This window comes from Manacus candei, unplaced genomic scaffold, assembly GCF_025592945.1.
Source record: "Manacus candei isolate 608988 ecotype Guabito, Panama unplaced genomic scaffold, ASM2559294v1 h1tg000037l, whole genome shotgun sequence".
Taxonomy (NCBI): domain Eukaryota; kingdom Metazoa; phylum Chordata; class Aves; order Passeriformes; family Pipridae; genus Manacus; species Manacus candei.
In genome coordinates this window covers 4,919,474-4,940,150 of record NW_026138085.1, presented here as the reverse complement: position 1 = coordinate 4,940,150, position 20,677 = coordinate 4,919,474, and the positions used below count along the sequence as shown (strand labels likewise).

The 20,677-nt window shown below is 39.0% G+C and overlaps 1 protein-coding gene across 2 annotated transcripts in view; it reads left to right on the top strand.

Moving 5' to 3' along the window:
• The window catches only part of TENM2 (teneurin transmembrane protein 2), a 1,665,603-nt gene that overhangs the window by 1,019,795 nt on the left and 625,131 nt on the right, over positions 1-20,677 (top strand). For both annotated transcript variants that reach the window (XM_051794292.1, XM_051794291.1), the window contains one exon: positions 11,969-12,015. The gene's annotated coding sequence lies outside the window, so the exon portion shown is untranslated. The remainder of the gene's footprint in view (positions 1-11,968; positions 12,016-20,677) is intronic.

The window sequence follows — 20,677 nt, the reverse complement described above, 5'->3', positions numbered from 1 at the left end:
TCCTTTTCTGACTCAGCAATATTAATCTTTGCCACCTTGCAAACCAATGCTCTCCGTCATAACCTGAGAAGGTAAGTTGTAAATGGGATGCAATGGGACATTTCTTTTCACAAATGCAGCTGCTCAGGGCATGTACAATTCCCAGCCATCCAATCCCTGGCAGAAACCAGGAGAAAATTCTACAGGTTGTACCCAGACAGTAACAGTGCCCACCACACATCTGCAGCTGACACCGGTAAGAGGGGAAAAAGCCCCAACAACTGACAAAGTTTCTAGAAAGATTGCAGTGGCAGAAGACTAGACTTTCTCTCTGTGCTCCATAAAGTGATCTAACATGTTTGTGTCTCCAAGAATCATTCCAGCAATAAAATACCATCCCATTTTGTGCACTTGTGCTCACTTAGCTGCGTTGTTTCTCCACACAGAGAGGAGGGATATCTCACCTCCCTCTCAGAACAACTGTACTCCAGCTGGCAAACACTGCTCGAGCTGAACAATTCTGACAAGTATTTATAATAAGCTATTGCAGCTGCTCCAGCTCATTCTTTGCTTTTGTATATCAGATTTTGCATTTGGTATTTTCTTTTATGATTTCATCTGCTATACCAGCTAGATTACTCACAGATTCACTCCAAATAGTAACAACAAATTATACTACCATTAACAGAATTGTATTATGTTTCTACTAATAATGAAATATTTTTCCACAATTTGGGCTACATAAAGTGGAATAAACAGATATTCTGCTATTCCTTGGTGGCCTTGTTTCTCCTCTGTAGGAGGCAGTGAGTCTTTCATTTCAGCTAGCTGTCCCCAAAGTTCCTGCTATTTGGAGGCTAAGCTGTGGATGACAAACTGCAAAGCTGACAGGAAAACATGCAAGGTTGATATATAAAACAAGCCACACAGCTCGTGCTTTGACTGCTTTCAGTAAAATAAATAATACTCCCTCAGTCTGTGTAAGGCTCCTTCAGAATTCCTTCATCTTACATGCGGAATATTACAATTTTCTTCTGTGTAAATTTGGAATCTGAGAGCTCAGTTTTCTAAAACAAATTCAGAAAAAAAAATAGTTTTCAAACCAAATTCATAAAAGGAAAAAAAAAGCCTGTATAACTTGTTCCCAAATTGAACAAAGCTCACAGAAATTGATGGTCCCTTTCAAGAACTGTGAAAAATGCTGTGGATATTTCCCTGGTTTAACAACCAAACAAAAACACCACTTGCTCTGCAAATTTTGCTGCAAGCACCAACAGCTTTACACCAAGACGACCCAAAGGAATTTTCCATCAAAGCAGAAGTGTGCATCACATGAGCAGGTGAAAATGTGATGGAGAAAGGTGTGATGTCTCTGCGTTTGCTATAAGCTTAACCCATGTCAGCCTTCCTCTAATGTGCAGCATTTTGTTTTATTTCCAAATTCCTGTGGATTTAGTAGTTGAACACTATTCTTGTGAGAAAGTGATTATTTGGCATCTGTGTACCTAATGATATGCTAATATATCCTTAGAAAAAATCAGAATTCATCTTGTCTTTTAACGTGCTGCAAAATGTACATGTAATAGAAAGGGATATTTAAAACATCTTTATTTCATTATCTCATTTATTATATTGTAGGTTGGCGACTAATTAGTATAGATATTTGAAGTTACAGACTGAGGAAACTAAATTAGTGAGCTATAATATAATTAATCACAGAAAACTTTTGTTCAGCAGCTAATCTATTAGCTACTTCTTTGCTTCTTGTTGATACTCAGAACTTTGATTAAGATTTTCGGTGCTTTATTTAACATCATAGCTTATTAATACGAAATTCACTGAAGTATCTCCTGACTCTGGAATAACATTCCCAGAAAGAATTGCAATGAAAATCCTCCTGGCTCTATACTTCAACAAGAAATAGCATAGAGAAACCACCAAGGGTCACCATGTCCTGGAGGAGGAGGCCTCAGGGTACCCGACATGCTTTTCAGTTTTTCCCTTCCCTCTAGTTATTCTCCTATGCTTTCAGATGTTCCAGCCACTAAGTATTCCAGCCACAGCTGAAAGTGGTGAAAAAAAGCAGTAATCCAAACCAGGACCAAGATTCTTGCTTTAGAAACCTAAAGCAGGTTGTTTTAGGTGTTTTGTGAGCACCCCTGAACTGCTCACATGTCCTCGAGCAGGATGGGGTCTGCATTCTGCCCCTGGTTTAATAGGAGCTGGATACTTCCTCTGACTTTGCTTCCTCTGCTGTTCCTGTCCTTTCATTTACCTACAAAGATTATCTCTGAGAAGCAGAAATACTGGTAAGATTTCAGTATTGAAAATAACTTGTCCCCTAATAAAGTTCCTGGGCATTATCCTGGCCATTTAGGGTGGAATGACTACATCAGTGGAACAAGGGAAGGGCCACACATGTGATTTATCTGGACTTCTGTAAAGCCTTTGACATGGTCCCCCACAACACCCTGCTCCCTGAATCAGAGACAGATGGATTCAATGAGTGGATTGTTAGATGGATAAGAAATTGGTTGGATGTTCACATCCAGAGGGTAGTGGTCAACAGCTCAGGGTCCCAGTGGATATCAGTGGCAAGTGCTGTCCCTCAGGGGTCTGTACTGGGACCAGTGCAATTTAATGACTATATTAATGACATAGAAAATGGGATTGAGTGCACCCTCAGTGAATTTGCAGCTGCCACCAAGCTGAGTGGTGTGGTTGCCTCACCTGAAGGATGGGATGTCATCCAGGGGGACCTGGACAAGCTCAAGCAGTGGCCCATGGGACTCTCATGGGGTTTAATGACTTAGGGCTGGTGGTGCACCTGGGTGGGGGCAACCCCAGGGATCAACCCAGGCTGGGGACCAACAGTCCGAGAGCTGCCCTGGGGAGAAAGACCTGGGGGTGCTGGTGGGTGAGAGGCTGGACATGCCCCAGCCATGTGCACTCACAGCCCAGAAAGCCAAACATCTGCTGGGCTGCATCACAAGCAGTGTGGGCAGCAGGGGAGGGGGGATTCTGCCCTGCTCAGGTGAGCCCCCCCTGCAGAGCTGCCTCCAGCCCTGGGGGCCCAGCACAGGAAGGACAGGGAGCTGTTGGAGCGAGTCCAGAGGAGGCCCCAACATGATCAGTGGGATGGAGCAGCTCTGCTGGGAGGAAAGGCTGGGAGAGTTGGGATTGTTCAACCTGGGGTGACCTAATTGTGGCCTTCCAGTGTGGCCAGCAGGAGCAGGGAAGTGATCCTTCCCCTGTACTCTGCATTGGTGAGGCCACACCTTGAGTATTGTGTTCAGTTCTGGGCCCCTCAGTTCAGGAAGTATATTGAGGTCCTGGAGCGGGTCCAGAGAAGAACAACAAGGCTGGTGAAGGGACTGGAGAACAAGTCCTGTGAGGAGAGGCTGAGGGAGCTGGGGTTGTTTAGTCTGGAGAAGAGAAGACTTAGAGGTGACCTCATCACTCTCTTCAACTACCTGAAGGGAAGTTCTAGCCAGGTGGGGGTTGGTCTCTTCTCCCAGGCAACCAACAATAGGACAAGGGGACATGGGCTCAAGCTCTGCCAGGGGAGATTTAGGTTGGATGTTAGGAAGAAATTCTTTACAGAGAGGGTTATCAGGCATTGGAACGGCCTACCCAGAGAGGTGGTGGATTCACCATCCCTGGAGGTTTTTAAAAAGAGATTGGACGTGGCCCTTAGTGCCATGATATAGTAATTGGAGTTGGATCAGGGGTTGGACTTGATGATCTTGGATGTCTTTTCCAACCCAACCTATTCTATGATTCTCTGATTCACAAGAAATATGGACAGAGACTATTTACAAGGGTCTGGAGTGACAGGACGAGTGGGAATGGCTTCAAACTGACATGGAATAGGTTTAAATTAGATATTAGGAAATAATTCTTCCCTGTGAGGGTGGTGAGGAACTGGCACAGGTTGCCCAGAGAAGTTGTGGATGCCAACCCTAAATAACCATTTTTAAAATAGTGCCTTTTGCTGGGGTAACATGTTGGTAAACTTCTAACACTCCTATGTTTTTATTTCACCGAGTCTTTCGTGTGAGTCTTTTGGTGTAATTTGATACCAATGTAACCTATATTCATACACTAACTGTGTATTTATGTTTGATAGTTGTTTGCAATTCATGCCTCAGTGGTCATTTATAGAATTTTACTTATCCTGTCAGCCAGCTCTGACATTATCACATGACTCCAATTTGTTATTTACTGTAACTAATGAATAGCAAATAGGCAAGGACTAAGCAAAGCAAATAATAACAAACCATAAACTGATACAGTAGCAGTAAAATCTGTATAGCAAACACCTTCTTTTAACCCAAATTCACTCATTGGGATGTTTGTAAACAGGAGGTAAGAAACGTTATTGGACATATTGTCTGCTAAAGTAGTATTTCTGGCTCAAATAATGATATTAATACCACTGAACGTGGAAGTTGGTTATAGAAGATTAGTATTTAGAATGTAAAAACAATTTTCCTCATTTTATTTTAGTAAGGGGATGGTATATTTTCTGATATATATTTCAAGGTTTTTTTCCCACAAATATCATTATACTGAGTTTTATTATAGAAAAACGTAGGAAATGTCACATGAATAACAATTGTGTACTGGTGAGCAGCTCGGGTATCTTTCAGGATTTTATTTTGAAAATTTGATAATGAGGAAAAGCTGTTAAAACTCAACACCCAAAATATTTGTAAGAGCAGAAGGATATACGTAATATAAATGCAAGATTTTCCCTTCTGTATATTCAGATGGATTTTTAATTGCATTTCGTTATTATCCAAAATTAAGGTTTGATATTACAAGTTTATATGACACAGATTTGTTTAGACATCAGTTTTATATATGTACATATAACATAAAATGCATGTATGTGTGACAGTAGGCTCTGCTAAGTTGTAATACTTTATAGTTAGTGCTCCAGGATATTTAGATTGTAATTTAGTAGTTTTCTTATTTTCTTAATGTTGCTTGAAAGCCAAAAGCCAACTGCATCATTTTATGAAGCACACAATAAAAGTCTATTTACTGAGTCAGGAGTCAGAGTCAGAAACATGTGAGCTCTGAATTGCGGTCACACTGTGTGACACTGCTTGATTTCTTTGTAAAAATTTGTTTGACTTGCTTGGAGATCATCTGTAAATCATTATGAGTCAACACATTAATGGACTTTTTCTTATAAAAATTGCCAGGGGCATCACCAGTCCAACCCTAGTGAGAGCTGTGATGTGAATGTTAATGTATAGCACAGTGCCACCAGACAGTGGGGCAAGTCTCTGAAAACACCCACATTTTTTTGAGTGTTACAGCACTTGGGACTCTTCTGTTCCCCCTCTCTTTATTGCTACAGAGAAGCTGCACTGGCAATACCAGTGGTGGGAAACAGTGAACAAAGAAATTCACTTTATGCGTTCCCGTTAGGAAATTAATACACCTGTTCTCATCCTTGGGCCTTGATCTCACCGTGAAATTCAAAACAGGCAAGTCATAATTCTACTTAAACACATTTTTTACTGACATAAGTCATGGACAAATACCATCAGTAATCATGCACAGGTATCATTACGGGGTATGGCCTCTTATAAATAAATCAATAGGAGTACAGGAATTACAGACTTCCAGCAGGAGCAGGGTTTCACAGAATCACCTGCTTGAGGGCCAAGGGGGATCATTAGATTGTGTAACCTGACCTTCTCTATAGCACATCATGTCATTTCATCCATTTACTCTGTACTGAGTCCAATAACTTATGTTTGACTAACACGGCTCTTCTCTATTTGCCTTTATATTGAGTTTCTTGGCCAAAAATCCATTACCATTTTTGTCAGGTCTGCCATCACTTAAAGGAACTTTTTAGGATTTCTTTTGCTCTATTAGAAACCTGTCATTGGCAATGTGGGGCTATGTTCCTTTAAACAGCAGTGATTATCCTCGAGTCTACAGTTGTGCATGATCAGTGGTGTTTGTGTTGGGCTTTGGGATTCTTCTGAGTGAAATATGCATCAAAATATATTACTGCCTGCCCTAGTTTCTTATTTATAGGTTTTGTTAGGAAGCATTAGCCATTTTTTTTAAGAAACTGGTCACGTTAGTAAAAACCCAATGATTCTGCCATTTTCAAAAGAAACATTATACACTGAAAACACATTCTGTCACCACGCAGACCCTTCCTCCCAATCTTGTTTTTTACCCTATGAAATTCATAACAGCATCTGATATGCTCCTCCTAGCATCAAAGCACAGATGATTAGAGAAGGATTTTTAAACAGGAAAGGGAGATTTGGGAAAACACACATTTGGACTGTGTGGCTGTTGCTCCCAAGATGGACATTGCCAGCATTCTTCAGCCTCCCAGATGTAAATTGGCTCATTGAAATCACAGTGTTGTGTTTAGAACAGCCATCTCCTCCAGGCTGTTAGACATTTGCATTCCCAGAATTTATTGTCTGTCTGTAGTCAACTCTTTAATAGATATTTAAAAGACATGTCTTTACATCGTATATACATCTCTTCTTTTTTTTTTTCCTAGGGGAAATTTTAAGGTAAACAGAAATTATTTTGGGTCATCAATATATAAAATTACTTTAAGCTATTTCTGTAAATTTGATTCCTGTAATATGCTCTTTAAGGTATTTTCTTTTTATCTTCCCTGTAAGAAACCCACAAAATAATAAAGCAAAGAGCAGATACTCCTCTTGTAGATCTACTTGTAACTGAAGAGAGGAGGCTTTTATCCTGCTGGCTGTCTGAGACTCCCTGTAAAGGTAATGAAGACCCAAAAATACAGCTGGATCTCTTAAATTAGGAGCCTTCTTCTCTTGCTCACAGTGTAGTTTGTGTTCCTGTAGATCCTTTAGCCCACTGGTGTGAGCACCTGTGTCCAAGGCTGTTTGTGGGTTCAGTGTGAAATGCACTGAAAGCACAAAATAAAGTCCATGAACTGGCACTTTTGCTGAATTCTTGTACAATATTTTCAGCAGCAATAAGGAAAATAAGGGCACCTTCATGCACAGACTGTGGAAAGCTTCATCTTCATAGATTAGCATATGAGTTTTAAGCACCTTGTAAAATTAATTGGAGGGGAGCTCACAGTTCCTGAACAATTCTCATGCTGCCATCAGTTGTAAGATGTTGGTTTGTTACTTATTTAAAGGTGATCATGCCTTTTTGGCAAACCTACTGCTTTCAGGTTTTTTTAATAAATTCCCAGCACAAAGTGTCTGAAGTACAGAGATGTTTATAATGAGCAGCAAAAATGAGAGATGTTTTATTAGGCTGTGAAACGATCCCTCCCCGATTACTTTTAATTGGTGAAATAACAAATTGGTGGTTTATCTCTTTAAGCTTTTGACCTAATAACTGCACTGTTTTTCATGAAACATTCCCTTTGGTTGTAGCTTAAGGCTTTCTCAGTGGTTTTGTTCCTAAACTTATAAATTACTCTCTGGTATTAGTTGGTAGAATCCTCGAATAGTTTGGATGGGAAGAGACCTTTAAAGGCCAACCCCCCTGCCATGAGCAGGGACTATAGTTAATACACATTTCCACCAGTGCACTTATGCACCATGTTGATGGGTTTTTTACAGCTTTTTGTGTGACTTTTCAAATGAAATAATATGTTTCAACTGAGTGCTAGACACCACTTCACGCAGAATCATTTGCATTATTATGATATATATTGTATTTTGTAACATCTTATATCCCTGAGGGCAGCTGTCTCCAACAATCTGAGAAACAACTAATGGATTGTTATCTTGTTTTTTAATTACTTGGGTTTTTTTTTTTTAGCTCAAATGTCTCACAGTGAAGTCAGAGGCCTACAGAGTTACTTCTTCAAATGTTTTCCCCTTCTCAGGCTGTTAGAATATTTAAACAGAATTCTGTATATTTTCTGACTTCTAAATGAGACTATTCTTATTCATAAGCTATTTAATGTGAAAAACTATCCTCTTAAATTGATTCCAGTATAAAAAGGTGCACATGTACACCGATCTCCTTTCTTTGAGCAAAACAGAAATTACCTTATTTATCATATTCAATTGTTATGTGTCTCCACTTTGAAAAAAGTTAGACCACACAGAAAACCAGGCTTCATAGAATTGCCTTTATATAGATTTTCCTGGCAGGGAAAAACCACAGCTGCCACAGTCCAAAAAGATTTTGATAGACCCAAGAAGAATGTATTTTTGTTTCTAAAAAACCCACATGAAACCTTAAAAAAAAAAATCCACAAAGACATTATTTTAGTCTAGCAGAAGATTATTCTCTCTCACTTTACCCAGTGAATCTCTAAAACTGGTGTAGAAGTTCTATGGACAGAGGGAATATAAACAAAGTTCAGGTGTCCTAACCCTAAAGCACCAGTATCTGATTTTAGTCAAGTGTTACAGATAATTTTAATTTAAGTAATTTATTAATTGATTTATTTACCAGTCCTTTGAAAGTGTCCCATGATTTCCTTTTAGAAGTGTTCATTCTGAGGGAAATAATGCATTCATTTGGAATCCATGCAGACATTAGTCTGCTGATGTTCTCTCAGTAGAACAGAAATATTAGGAATAGCCAAAAAAATTATGAAACTGTGTCATCAACTCACTTCTAAAGAATAAAATTAACAGAGAAGAACAGATACCTGGATACTTTGTTAATATTTATTAACTGAAGCCAACTTTTTACTGAAATAATAATTTCTGGTTTAATCAACGTAGGAGGGATTTAAAAAAAAATATTGGTTATCTTCTTTTTTGTGTGTGTGTGGCTTTTTAAAATCAGAAATAGGTTTGCTGCTTTGTCAGTGTCCATCACTCCTGCCTGGTTATCCCTTGCAGGGCCAAAGTCAGCCCTGGGTTAAGTGATAGGGATTCTTCCAAGTGAGGAGATTGCTCACTGATTTGTAGCTGCTCTGAGCTACACTGACCTGTTTCCAGCTGCATGTGATGTTTAATCTGGAGACTAAACCATCTTATTGGACAGTAATGCAGACAAAAAGAATCATAGGAAAGATCCTATTACCAGACAAATATTTTTAGTAATGAGGGAGCAGGATACAGTCATGCATGATGCTTAATCTCAATGCCAACAACTCTTCAAATCACAATGCAGTTATAACATTTTCCATTTCCAAACAATGAGCAATTAAACATTAGCTAATTAAATGCTTTCACTGGTGAAAGAAAATATAAAAATACATGAAATTATCAAATAAGAAAACCAAGTGACTAATTTGTCAGCCTCAGCATCACTTTACAAATAGCAGCAGCCAAGTTATCCCTACAATGCATATCAATCAATTTTACTTTTTACAGCTGATAAGATATTCTCTAATTAAATTATGTTTTAATTGCCTTTGACTTTTAATGCAAGGAAAATGACAATATGCTTTCCATTAGAGTACTCCCTACTTCTTTCTGTATCCTGTGATTGTCATTATGCAGTTAACAGTTGTTCCACAGTGGTATCAAGACTCCACATTTTCTCCTGAAACCAGGATGCTGAAATAAATGTGAGGCTATTTTCTATATGCTAATATAATTCTTTTAATTGTTGGCAATATTGAGGACTGCCCATTTATTATTCTCGGAATTTTCCAGAACCATTTGATCCTCTGTGTGACTGAATTCACAATTAGAATGCTAGTCCTGGAAAACACAAACTCCCTATTTTCATGCTGAATTACTTACTAATTACCTTTCAAACTATTTATTTTTTATAAGACTATCAAGAAGTGTATAGATAGAAGACATATTCTTGCTTTAAGATATGATAATTAAAGTTAATTATAGTACAGAAATGTGTGTCAGTAGGAATGTGTCAGAATTAGGACAGGAGATCCAGCTCAGACTCTCAGCACAGGGAGGGTTGTCCTTGTACACCAGCAAGTGCACAAGGGCTGTTCTGATAAACAGACCAGATCCAAGATATCAAGGATAAAGAGAACTCTTCTCTGAGTATCTCTTCTGCATTTGCAAAGCAAAGGGTGGGAAAGCAGCAGCCAATGTCTTGACAGTTCCTATTCTTCAATTCTGAACACACAGGAGTGTTCTGGGTGCTGGTGTTTTGGACTGTTCCAACCATGCTTCATCTTAATTCAGCTCAGAATTAAAGGAAGGCAAGCAAGCCATAAACAGCCACTGCTGCAAGATATGAAAGCAAAACCAGAAAAACAATAAAGAAGGGATAACTTCTTTCTCTGGGCTTTGAGATAAGCAGACTGAAGGAAAATTCAAAGTGCAGCCGTACTGCATTTAGTTTACTGTCTCACCCAAAAATTAATTTCTACACCAGCTGCAATGAAAACATCATCCCAAGGTTGTACATGAAGGCTTCTGTCACACTGGGACACAATTACTCAACATTTAGCATTCACTCATTGCCACATGGACCCAATACTATGCTCCTTATGCCTGATTTACAAACAAAGTCAGAAGTGCTGCAATTGTATTTTCCAGCCATTTCTTCAATGAACAGGTACTGGTACAGCCAGTGCTGAGATATTTGATGTAAGTAGTGGACATTTCAGTCGCTGCACGAGTTCTTAATCTCCCTAGGATCCACAGGAAGAAAATTATTTGATATGAGAACCTTTGATATTACAAGTTGTATTTAACATTTCAAGGCTCATTTGAATCAGCTCAGCTCACTGAACTGCTAAAGCACACAGGACAACACACCCTGTAGAGAGGAGAAACCTATAGATGTGTTTAGTAGCCTAAAGGTATATTACAAAAAAATGAGTTGCTGAAGATTAGGCCCAAAATTTGTTGGTGCTGTTCATTTCAGAAGTCATCTGAGAGCCAGGCCCGGTGCATTAGGGAACAGAAAGGTGGATGGACCAGCAGCAAAAATAATATTGGGGTCCCTGTGATGTGCTGGGGAACTTCTCATGACAGAAATCCTGTTATGACCCACAAGTACCTGTGGAGGAGGAGTCAATTAAGTTTCATATTAATGCAAAAAGTACACTATATCCTGATTTCTTTTCCCCTGTTGTAATCCATTAGGATGCCAGAAAACTTGAGTTTTTAGTAGAACTGTGCAGGCAATAACATCTGCCTCCTGCGCCTTGGCAATGTACTAATGGCTATTACAAAATACTTGCTGTAAACATTCAGCCAGGTTTCTGCCCACAGCACAAATAAATGAATAAGTATGTTTTTACCCACTTGTGCTACCCAAGTTAACACAGTGCTTTGTAACCTCAGTATAAAGTAGAAAAAAGCAAATAATTTCAGGGGTTGTGTATTTTGTGGTACAGTGAAGATGGAATCCTAAACAGAAGGGTTTATGCCATTAGAAAAGTGTATTTCTGTACTTCTCAAAGAGCTGTAACAGGAGTTCTTTCTGCAGATCTCTAACAGAGTGTGTGTGCTGATAATGGTGAGCCCATCCTGAGGCTTTCTCAGTGCCCCAGTGGGACAGATTTGGCTGGAGGGGTTGTTTTTGTTAACATTTCTGAAGGGTTAAACTTGCATTTAGTTTCCAAGACCAGCACAGCTTTTGACAAGACACATATTTCTATTGGTGGCATGAACTCATTGCAAAGAAAAAACAGGAGACAACGTGCATGTTTTCTTCTTGTGGAGTTTCTTAGGGAGCTGATATGAATCAGTGGTCAAAGAACCAAAAATTCACAAATTCAGTGAAAAAAAGGTATATTTTTAGAGGAAATCAAACTGCCTGATGTATAAGCTTGTATTTGTAGAAAGAATAATTATACACAAGGGTGGTACCTCTTAGGAAGCACGAAAGGATACAGTGATACATCACCCTGCTGCTGTAGGCTCTCAAAAGTCTGTAAAATTCTCTCTGTTAAATCAAATCGATTGTGGGTCATGTCCTAGATTTATAATAATTACAGTAAAGGTATTGTGATTAAAACCAAACCCTAGCTTTTATAAATACAGTGGGAATTAACACTTACCTTTCGAGGTTAATATGCATGAGTTTAATTTCTTTTTTTTTTTTTTAGGCAATATTCAGAATCCAAAGGAAGAGGTTGCAACCTACAGGAAGCTGGTAGGTCAAATTTTTAAAATTATATAAACTCCAGTGCAATTAGAGTGACAAAAAATGTAAGCAGCAAGGTAATGAAACATGCATTTACTGGGTATTCAGAAAATATGCAAAATCATTTAAATTTACATACTGAGGGGGTGAAAATGTGGTTTAGCAGAGGCAATTAACATGAGAAAGTAAGACAGATGCTGTGCAAATAATTCATAATGAATAATTTCTTTGCTCCATTATGTGTTTGCAAGTTTTCCAAACAAACTAGTTTTTCTGATGTATATGTTCAAACTGTTTGCTGAATAATATCTATGCATAATTTTTTTGTCTGTAATTCATTCATAAGCAGAGCTTTCTGAATATTCAAGCTTTTTTTGCATGGGTACGTAGGTCGTAGAACACATTTCTCTTTTCCAATTGAAGAAACATAACTTATAGGTTCTGCTATGAATAATCACAATATTTAACAATATTTGCTTCATTATTTTACCAAACATTCCTGCTAGTAAACTCATTTGTTAAAATAATCATGGAAAAAGAGATGCAAACAAAAGCAAATAAATTAGCTTGGCATCCTCTCTTTTGTTTCTCACTTGAGAAAAATAATTTGCACTGTCCATAATTCTGTTTGGCTTTAATTAAAACACACGAGGAAGCCGAAAATACAAAATCATAGTCTTAAATAGTTGGGTTTGCCGTGGCTGGAGTTACTCATCATATACAGGATGCCTTGTCCAAATGGGTGTGCTCTGGTTCACTCCCCCCATTCCTGGGGGATGGTTTTCTCCCAGTTGTGATGCTCTGGTTCACTCCCCCCATTCCTGGGGGATGGTTTTCTCCCAGTTGTGATGCTCTGGTTCACTCCCCCCATTCCTGGGGGATGGTTTTCTCCCAGTTGTGATGCTCTGGTTCACTCCCCCCATTCCTGGGGGATGGTTTTCTCCCAGTTGTGATGCTCTGCCAATGCCATCCCAGCCCTTCCAAGGGGCTGCCTCTGTCCCCGGGGGTTGGATGGAAGGGCAGAGCTCACCTCCATCCCTGGGCCCCTCCAGCACCCAAACATGGTGTTGGCTCCCTGGCATAAAGGAAAGCCTCCCATGGAGGAAGCTAATGAAGATAAATATACTGTTTGTGGCAGTCAAGGTGATTAATTGCGAGGGACAAGCTTTAATTATGTCACGAGGAGCAATCGCTGCCAGGAACAGACACCAAGTTTTTTATGGCCCAGTGTTAGACATGTTGAAGTTTGAATATGAACACATTAGTGATTTAGTACAAACTATGTCTCCTTGCATAGCAGGCATATATTCTTAATTATATTTACAGACATGTTTATTTGGAACACTGGATAAGTCAGTTTTTACACTTTCTGTAAGTGAAGCAGGTCATCAGACCTGAGAGGCTGCAGCATTCTTATGATAAATGGTGTACAGTGAACTCAATGATGAGTGAATTCCAGTTCCACAATCTTATTAGCAATGTAAAAAAAAAAAAAGGCTTTTGATTTTATATATTTAATTTTGTAGATGTTTTTAAATTTAATATATTATATTTCAGAGTTTCTATTTCAGTTTCCTATTTCAATAGTGATAATTAAAAAAAAAAAATTAATCTTGGTATGAGTAAGCCAAGTTTCACATTCCTGAGGAGACAGAGAGAGAATTTTCAGTTCTCTTTTTGAGATACCTTTTTATCCCATGTATGTGCTCTCACTGAGGATCTGACAGTCTCAGCTTACACCCTTTCTTTCCTGAGATCAGAAATTAGCCTGGGAATAGCTTATGACATGAGTAGTACAAAGGATCCCTCACACCTTGCTAACACTAATAGGGCAGGAGAATGCAGAGAACATATAAATACAGTTTCACAAATGTCATTTCTGCAAATGTGTATCAGTGTGAAAGTTCTGCCATTCTCATATTTTACACTGAATAATGTGAGAGCACCCAGACAATTATTTTAAATAACTGAAGTATACCTACATGTCTTTGGAAGAGAATGGGAAAGATAAAATAACTTGCTTAATAAGCCTTGGTGTCTTAGTGTGTTAACCAGCATTTACAAGTTCCTTTAGGTGCAAAGAAATGATGTTTTAATGAGCATGGCAAACTAAACAGTTGTTTGAAAATACAGAAGAATGACAGTGAAGTGACAATAAAACTAAAAAGAAATTGTATGTCACTGGCAGATTTTTTTTTTAGATTTTATACAGATAAAAGTAAGAAAACAACACAAAAGAAAACATCCATTAAACTAATCTAGTTGAGTAAACATTCACGTTGTTCCTTGGGTTGCTTGCATTCTCTTCCCTTTTTCAGCACTTTAAATTTCAACTCTATACAACTTCTAGACATAGCAAACCTTACAGTTACTATGTTTTGTTTTATTCTTTCCTATCTATCTACAGTCTGAAAAAATATGTTTAGGCGTCCAGGCATTTCATTAGTGATTGCTATTACACGTTACTGTTGTAACCTTAAAACAGACATAGTAGGTTATACACCCCTGAAAACAAAATTCCTGCTCAAACTTCCCATTCTCCTATGGATACCTTAATTTCTTTCTGCACTGCAGGAGTTCTTACTGGAAGAAGTGATAAATGGACATGTTTCTTTGCGTTATACATATTTACAGCAGGTAAACTGTGTGTACCATATCACTTTATGAATCTATTGCCCGGTGCTGTTATAGCCAATGCATTAAATATCGGGCTTCTCAGGGACTGCTCACTGCAGTTTAACACAACAGATAATGAAAGGAGATCAGGCATGAAAAGTTCCTCTTTATCTCGCACCTTTCTTCACACAAAGTAGCTGATAACAGCTAAGTTCATCATCCTTCTTTCATACAGTATTCAGGAAATCAGGCACTTAAACCATGACCTTCACAGGGAAAGGACTGTGTCATTCTCTTTAGTCAGTAGTAAAAATAGGGCCCTGATCCTGAATGGAGTTGTTGGGTTTTGTCAGAAGATAAATTAAGCAAGTACTTTTGTGTGCTTGCTTGCACGGAACTTCTTTTCAAGGAAATACTTTGCATGAAAAGAAAAGAGGGTATAAGAAGGCACAGAACATAAAAATCAGTCAGGAAAGATGGGGCTAAATTAAGGTTGAAGCAAAAATAAAAGTAAGTAATAGCTTATTTAAGACCCATCTCTAGTATTTCATTATTTTATTAAATATGCTGTGCAATAACAAAGAAATTATGCTACCTGTTGGGAAAAAAGTTATCCCAGTCTTGAGAGTTTCATCATATTTTGTTATTATTTAATATTTCTCGTTCTCTTGATAATTATTCTGTACTAAGAAAACGAAAAATATTGTTCTATTACATTTTACGTTTACAAGTGAGCCTATGGAAGTTAAAAGGATTCACTGATCCGTAAATGTATTTTTAGGTGACAAATTCAGCTTTCCCCTTCCTCTAACTGCTCCCCCAGTCTCCAGAATGGTCTTATTTAAAAGGAACAAACACTGTTGGTGAAGTTTGCATTGGCATTTCCTATAGGGGTAGAATTGTATCACTTAGAAGGTAAACTGGCATGAACTGCGTGCCCTGTTTTATATATTGGACATTTTTATTTTTACTTTTTTTTTGTTCTCATCATTGTTTCCCCAATCATTCTTTGCATTTTTACATGCACCTTGCAGCAGGTGCTTTGTCTGTACCAGTTTACACCCTTATTGCTGAATCAGACTGCAAACTTGACAATGCTTTTGAGTCAGACTTCAAATCTTGGACTAACTGATTTCAATATTATGCAAAATGGCTACTGCATCCTTTATACCTTGCTAGTTTCCTTTTCTCTTTCTCAATTTTTCCAGATACGTTATTCTACCACTTATTGCAGCTAAAACAGTTCAAATCACCTTTCACCCAGCCTAGGTACTAGAACTGTCTCTGTGTGGTGCCATTTACCCAAACTCAGCCCATTCACTCTTGTGTATCTGTGGTGTAACTCATTCACACCAACACCACTTCATGCAGAGCTGAGAAAAACCACTTCTGGCATCGGAAACAAATGTTGATTTTATCCTTTGTTCGCTTTGGCAGTGAACTCGTTGTTATCCAGAACACTCCCTGACCTCCATGGTTTTTATCATAATCACCTTGCAGTATTTTCTCCCACTTCCATATACAGACAACTACATAAAGCAAATAGTTTTTCTTTAATGTAATTGTTACAACCTCTCAGTAATTACAGCAGGAGGACAAGCGAAATTGTTCATCCTCTTTGGTGTCAGAGTCATTTAAATGGCTGAGAGAACTAACATTGCAATAGTTTGCAACTCCTCTCAGTAACAGTCAGGAGTTTGCAAAAGCAAGCTAGGGACTAGTTAACAACTGTGTCTGCCATTTATGTTACAACAGAAGTGACAATACAGGTTTCAGTATGGAGAAACTGGAATCTAAAAAGTGTATTAGAAACCAGTATGACTCCAGTAACTGGGTGGGCCAGAAGAAGATAAAAGACCTGGGTCTTGACTGACAGAGTAAGAACTGCCCTGATATTCATGTATTTAGTTTAACTCTTGTGTTAGTGGTTTAGGATTATCACACAAACACTCTTAGCACAGTAACTACTGTGGAAGCAGTGCATCCCACCAACTCTTCAACAGTGACACCTAATTTTAATACCCATAAGGTGTTTATTCCTGAGAGCTGGACAATTTAAACACAAGAATTCTTCTCAGTGCCCAGTGAATTCTCCTCTTGATCAGCCAGATGAGCACAGGCTCATCATTTGCTTACAGATGGCACTAGTCCACTTCAGCAACGGGTTGGGAGCCATGTTCCTCAGAATTCCTTTGAAAGATTTGTGGCCAGCAAAGGCACTATAGGAAAAAAGGGGGTTAGGTATGTAAGTCCAGAGCCTGCTGCGTGCAGAACACACTGCAGGCACACACCATGGCACACAGGGGGAATCCTGAGGAGTTCTGGGTGGGGATAGGGTTCCATTAGGGATGGCTGTGCATATTGAACATTCTCATTTGCAGGCAGCAATTCCTCTAAAGTACAACAGTGTTCCGTGCCTGTAAAAGTCTTCACTTTTTCTTTATTTTCCACTGAGCAGATATTACCTACAAGGACTTTCCATCTCTTTTTTTTCCCCTCCTCTTCTTCTTCCAGAACTGCAAACTTGTTGATGACACTGAATTGTTCAGAGCTGTTCAAGCATATAGCAAGTGGCTTTCTACCTGCTCAGTGCTTCCATTTGAGCCATCTCAAAGACAGGCTATAATTCTTACAAGGTGGATGGGCTGGTTCTAGAAGAGAAGGGGAAAAAAAAAAGAAAAAGGCTAAAGAGACTGGAAACTACCTGGAAATACTAATACAATTTGAACACCTTTCTTTTTTTTTTTTTTTTTGTCTGACAAATTACACACAGCTCCTGGTGTAACATTTAAGAGGTGACACAAACTCTCTTATTGTAATATCAAACAAACACCACATTTACTGAATTACCAAAGATGGTTATTCTAGTATGTTAAAATACTGCATCATGCCATTCCTCCTTTGTTGGTAGCTCACTGTATGATACAAGGCTCCTTCTCCCATACCACCACTGGTTACTTCCTTGGAACAGACAGATGCTTCCATGTGTATTTTTTTCTATTTTTTTCTAATTCAGACTACTGTTCAGAGAATGTATTTCTTACTATGTAATTGCAGGCATAGGATTAAGAATGAAAATAGGACATCTAAATCAGGTGCAACTAATGATATTCCAGTGTATATGATAAATGTAGGAAAATGTACCAATTAATTAAAAAAATCCTCTTTACAACATGTTAAAGCATTTGAGAGGCATTGTTCAGGAAGATAAGCTCTCTCTTTATTCTGAAGAGTCCTATGTTGTTATGGTGTATCGTTGCATTTCACAATTTCAAACTTACAGGGTTGGAAAAAATTATGGTTATCATCTAGGATGGACCCCTTGTGTGATGCCAGCCAGTGAACTTCAGCTGAACTTCACCCAAGTAACCACTCCAGCAATCCCATAACTTACATTTGAGGTGCAATGTAACTTTCAGAAAGATTTTCATTTCTATTTAGAGTGCAAGCAACACCACAATGCACATTCCATAGGTAGAATGTTCCTATCAGTAATAAGCTGCAGTACTAAAATCTCACCTTTGTTGTACAAGGCATTTACATGGCATCAGCTTCCAGAAACTCTTTAATTATGCCTGTTTTCATCAAACTGTAGCAATCTGTGGTGAAGCAACTATATATGAATAGAGGAATAATGACATATAGGGACACATTGAAAAATCAGCAGTTCCAGGTCAGAAAGTTCAGACGAGCTTAAAAGGCAAGGGAACAAGCACCCAGCAGTTACCACCAGTAAACTGCTAATCTTTCTTGTTGTCTCCTTTCTTCTCTCCTTTTAAATCACACTGAAGGTCAATTTTTCAAAGAAGTGTGAGAAGACAGAGCCGTGGCCCTTCTGAAAGGGGACAAGATGCTCTCGTGTCAGCAGGTTCTGTGAGTGACAAGGTGATTCTGAGAGAGCCCCCAAAGATGTGAGGGACTGAAGCTGATAAGTCATGCAGGCTCTGGGCTGTGCATCACAGCCCTGCCTGTTCAGCATCTCAGGCATGGAGCAGTAACTGAGGGAGCCAACAGGGGCAGGGATCCAGCTGCAGTCCCATTCCTCAGGCATTTTACTAAAATCTGAAGGAATACACTTATATTCACTTGAGATTCACTGCTTGGTACTTGTTCTTGAAGGCACTTACATTCTTTCCTCTAAAGAACTAAACAGAGCTGATGTACTTAAAACATGCGAGAGGAGGTGTAGCCTGTGGTCACCATTTACCTACTAATCCGGTAGTTAAAAGAGACCTGACCCAAGAAACGAGGTGTTTGGTTTATTCTCTGCAGCCTCATGCATATTCAGCCTCATGACTCCCACTCCCAGGAGACCACCCTTATCACCAGATTAAAGGGAAGGGAACAAACCTGTCTTCTGTTGAAGCTGTATCACCACATCTAAAGGAATCCAAGATCATTTTAAATAGAGAACAAGAGGAAGAGAGAGCATGGTTCCCTGTCTTCTGTTAGGACTCTCAGTTTAGGGAGAAGACACAGTTTTCCTTCTAAAACCTGCAATAATTGTCTCTCAGTTATTCCAGTTTTTATATAATTAACATTAATCCTAAGTGTGGACTCAAAACCAGTATTCCCACATTGGTCTTATTAATGCTGCCTAGACATGTAACTTGTGTTTATTTTTGCTCTCATATTCTCTCTGCCACCCATCCACTCCCAGCTGTCATCTTCGCTAACCCATAACAGTGGGAGCATGTATTCAGTTATTCACCAGGACAAACTAACGCTGTTTATTGTAAACTGCCTTCCAGAAAACAGTCCCCCAGCCTGAAATGTCACCCGTGTTCTTTTTCACTGGGTGCCTGACCTTGACTTCAACAGCTCTGTTGAACAAATGAGGCCACCTCACCAAGGCTCCTGGACTGGTCTGTGCCATTAACCCGTATCCATCATAATTGACCAGTAACAAATCCTTGCTGCATGGCATTTAATCAGTCATTTGTTTGTTCTCTCACAAATCATTGGTCTGTTAAAGTAGCTTTGTAATGTTCTGTAGATCACTGCTAGAAATACTCCAGTGAGATAAAGTTTTACAAATATCTTTAGATTGTGTGAGCCAAATGAATTCTGGTTTTTGCTAATTTCTGTTTAATCATCATAAGCATCAAGTCACATGCTTTATGGGCTGCTATTACAGACATTCCATTACCTTTTTCACTGAAACTTGCATTCATCAAAACGTGTAATTCTGTCTTTCTTCTTGATAGGGACAACTCCTTACTTAACTGCAAGTCTTTTTAATATATCTCTAGCATTCATTTTTGCCATCTAGTTTATTTTCAAGCAGAGATATTATTTCCAGTAAAATGACTGTTGCAGTATGTCTGTTCACAAGTCTCTCTGCAGAATCAAGACACCGTTCTGCATAGTACATTAAAATCTTGACCACAGCATCAGAGACAAGGACACATCTTGAAATCAGCGAAATGCCATGGTAAAAGATGAGGCCAGGGAGAAGTTGTGGCTCTGAATCTTCTTCACTCCTGTGAATAGATGCAGTCCTCAAGCGGCCCCATTGCCTGTAATTTACCAAGCTCTACCAGTATGCTCGGCTCTCCCCTTTTCTCAATTAACCTTGAAAAGCTGAGAGATGCTTCCCTGCTGCTTCCCGGATTGCCCCTTAAAACTCCTGCTCTTTGTTGACAGTTACAAAACTACAGTTGCAGTTGGAAAATTAACTCTGCTGTAGTTTCTCTCTAATCAGACATTTACACTACACTTTCCCCAGCTACAGCTAATCCAGTGCGCTCCAATTTACTCCCTTTCCCTGCAGAGATTTTCTATTTAATGGAATATGGACATGAAGTTGTTAAGTGGCATTGTTGGCCCTGCTGCCGTGCATTACCCGTGTCCAAGGCTTCTTTTCACTGCTGTTTCTGTGATTCCTGGTTAACTCCAGTTCCTACTTTCCTTTTGGCCTTGCCAGGAATACGTACAAAGTTTTATAGGTTGACATTGGCTTGTGACTGGCAGTTTGGCATCCTCTTGTTTCCTGATCTACTTTAGTGCTCCTGTTTTTGGTGGTCTTGCAGATGTGCAGCAATGTGGAGGGGAA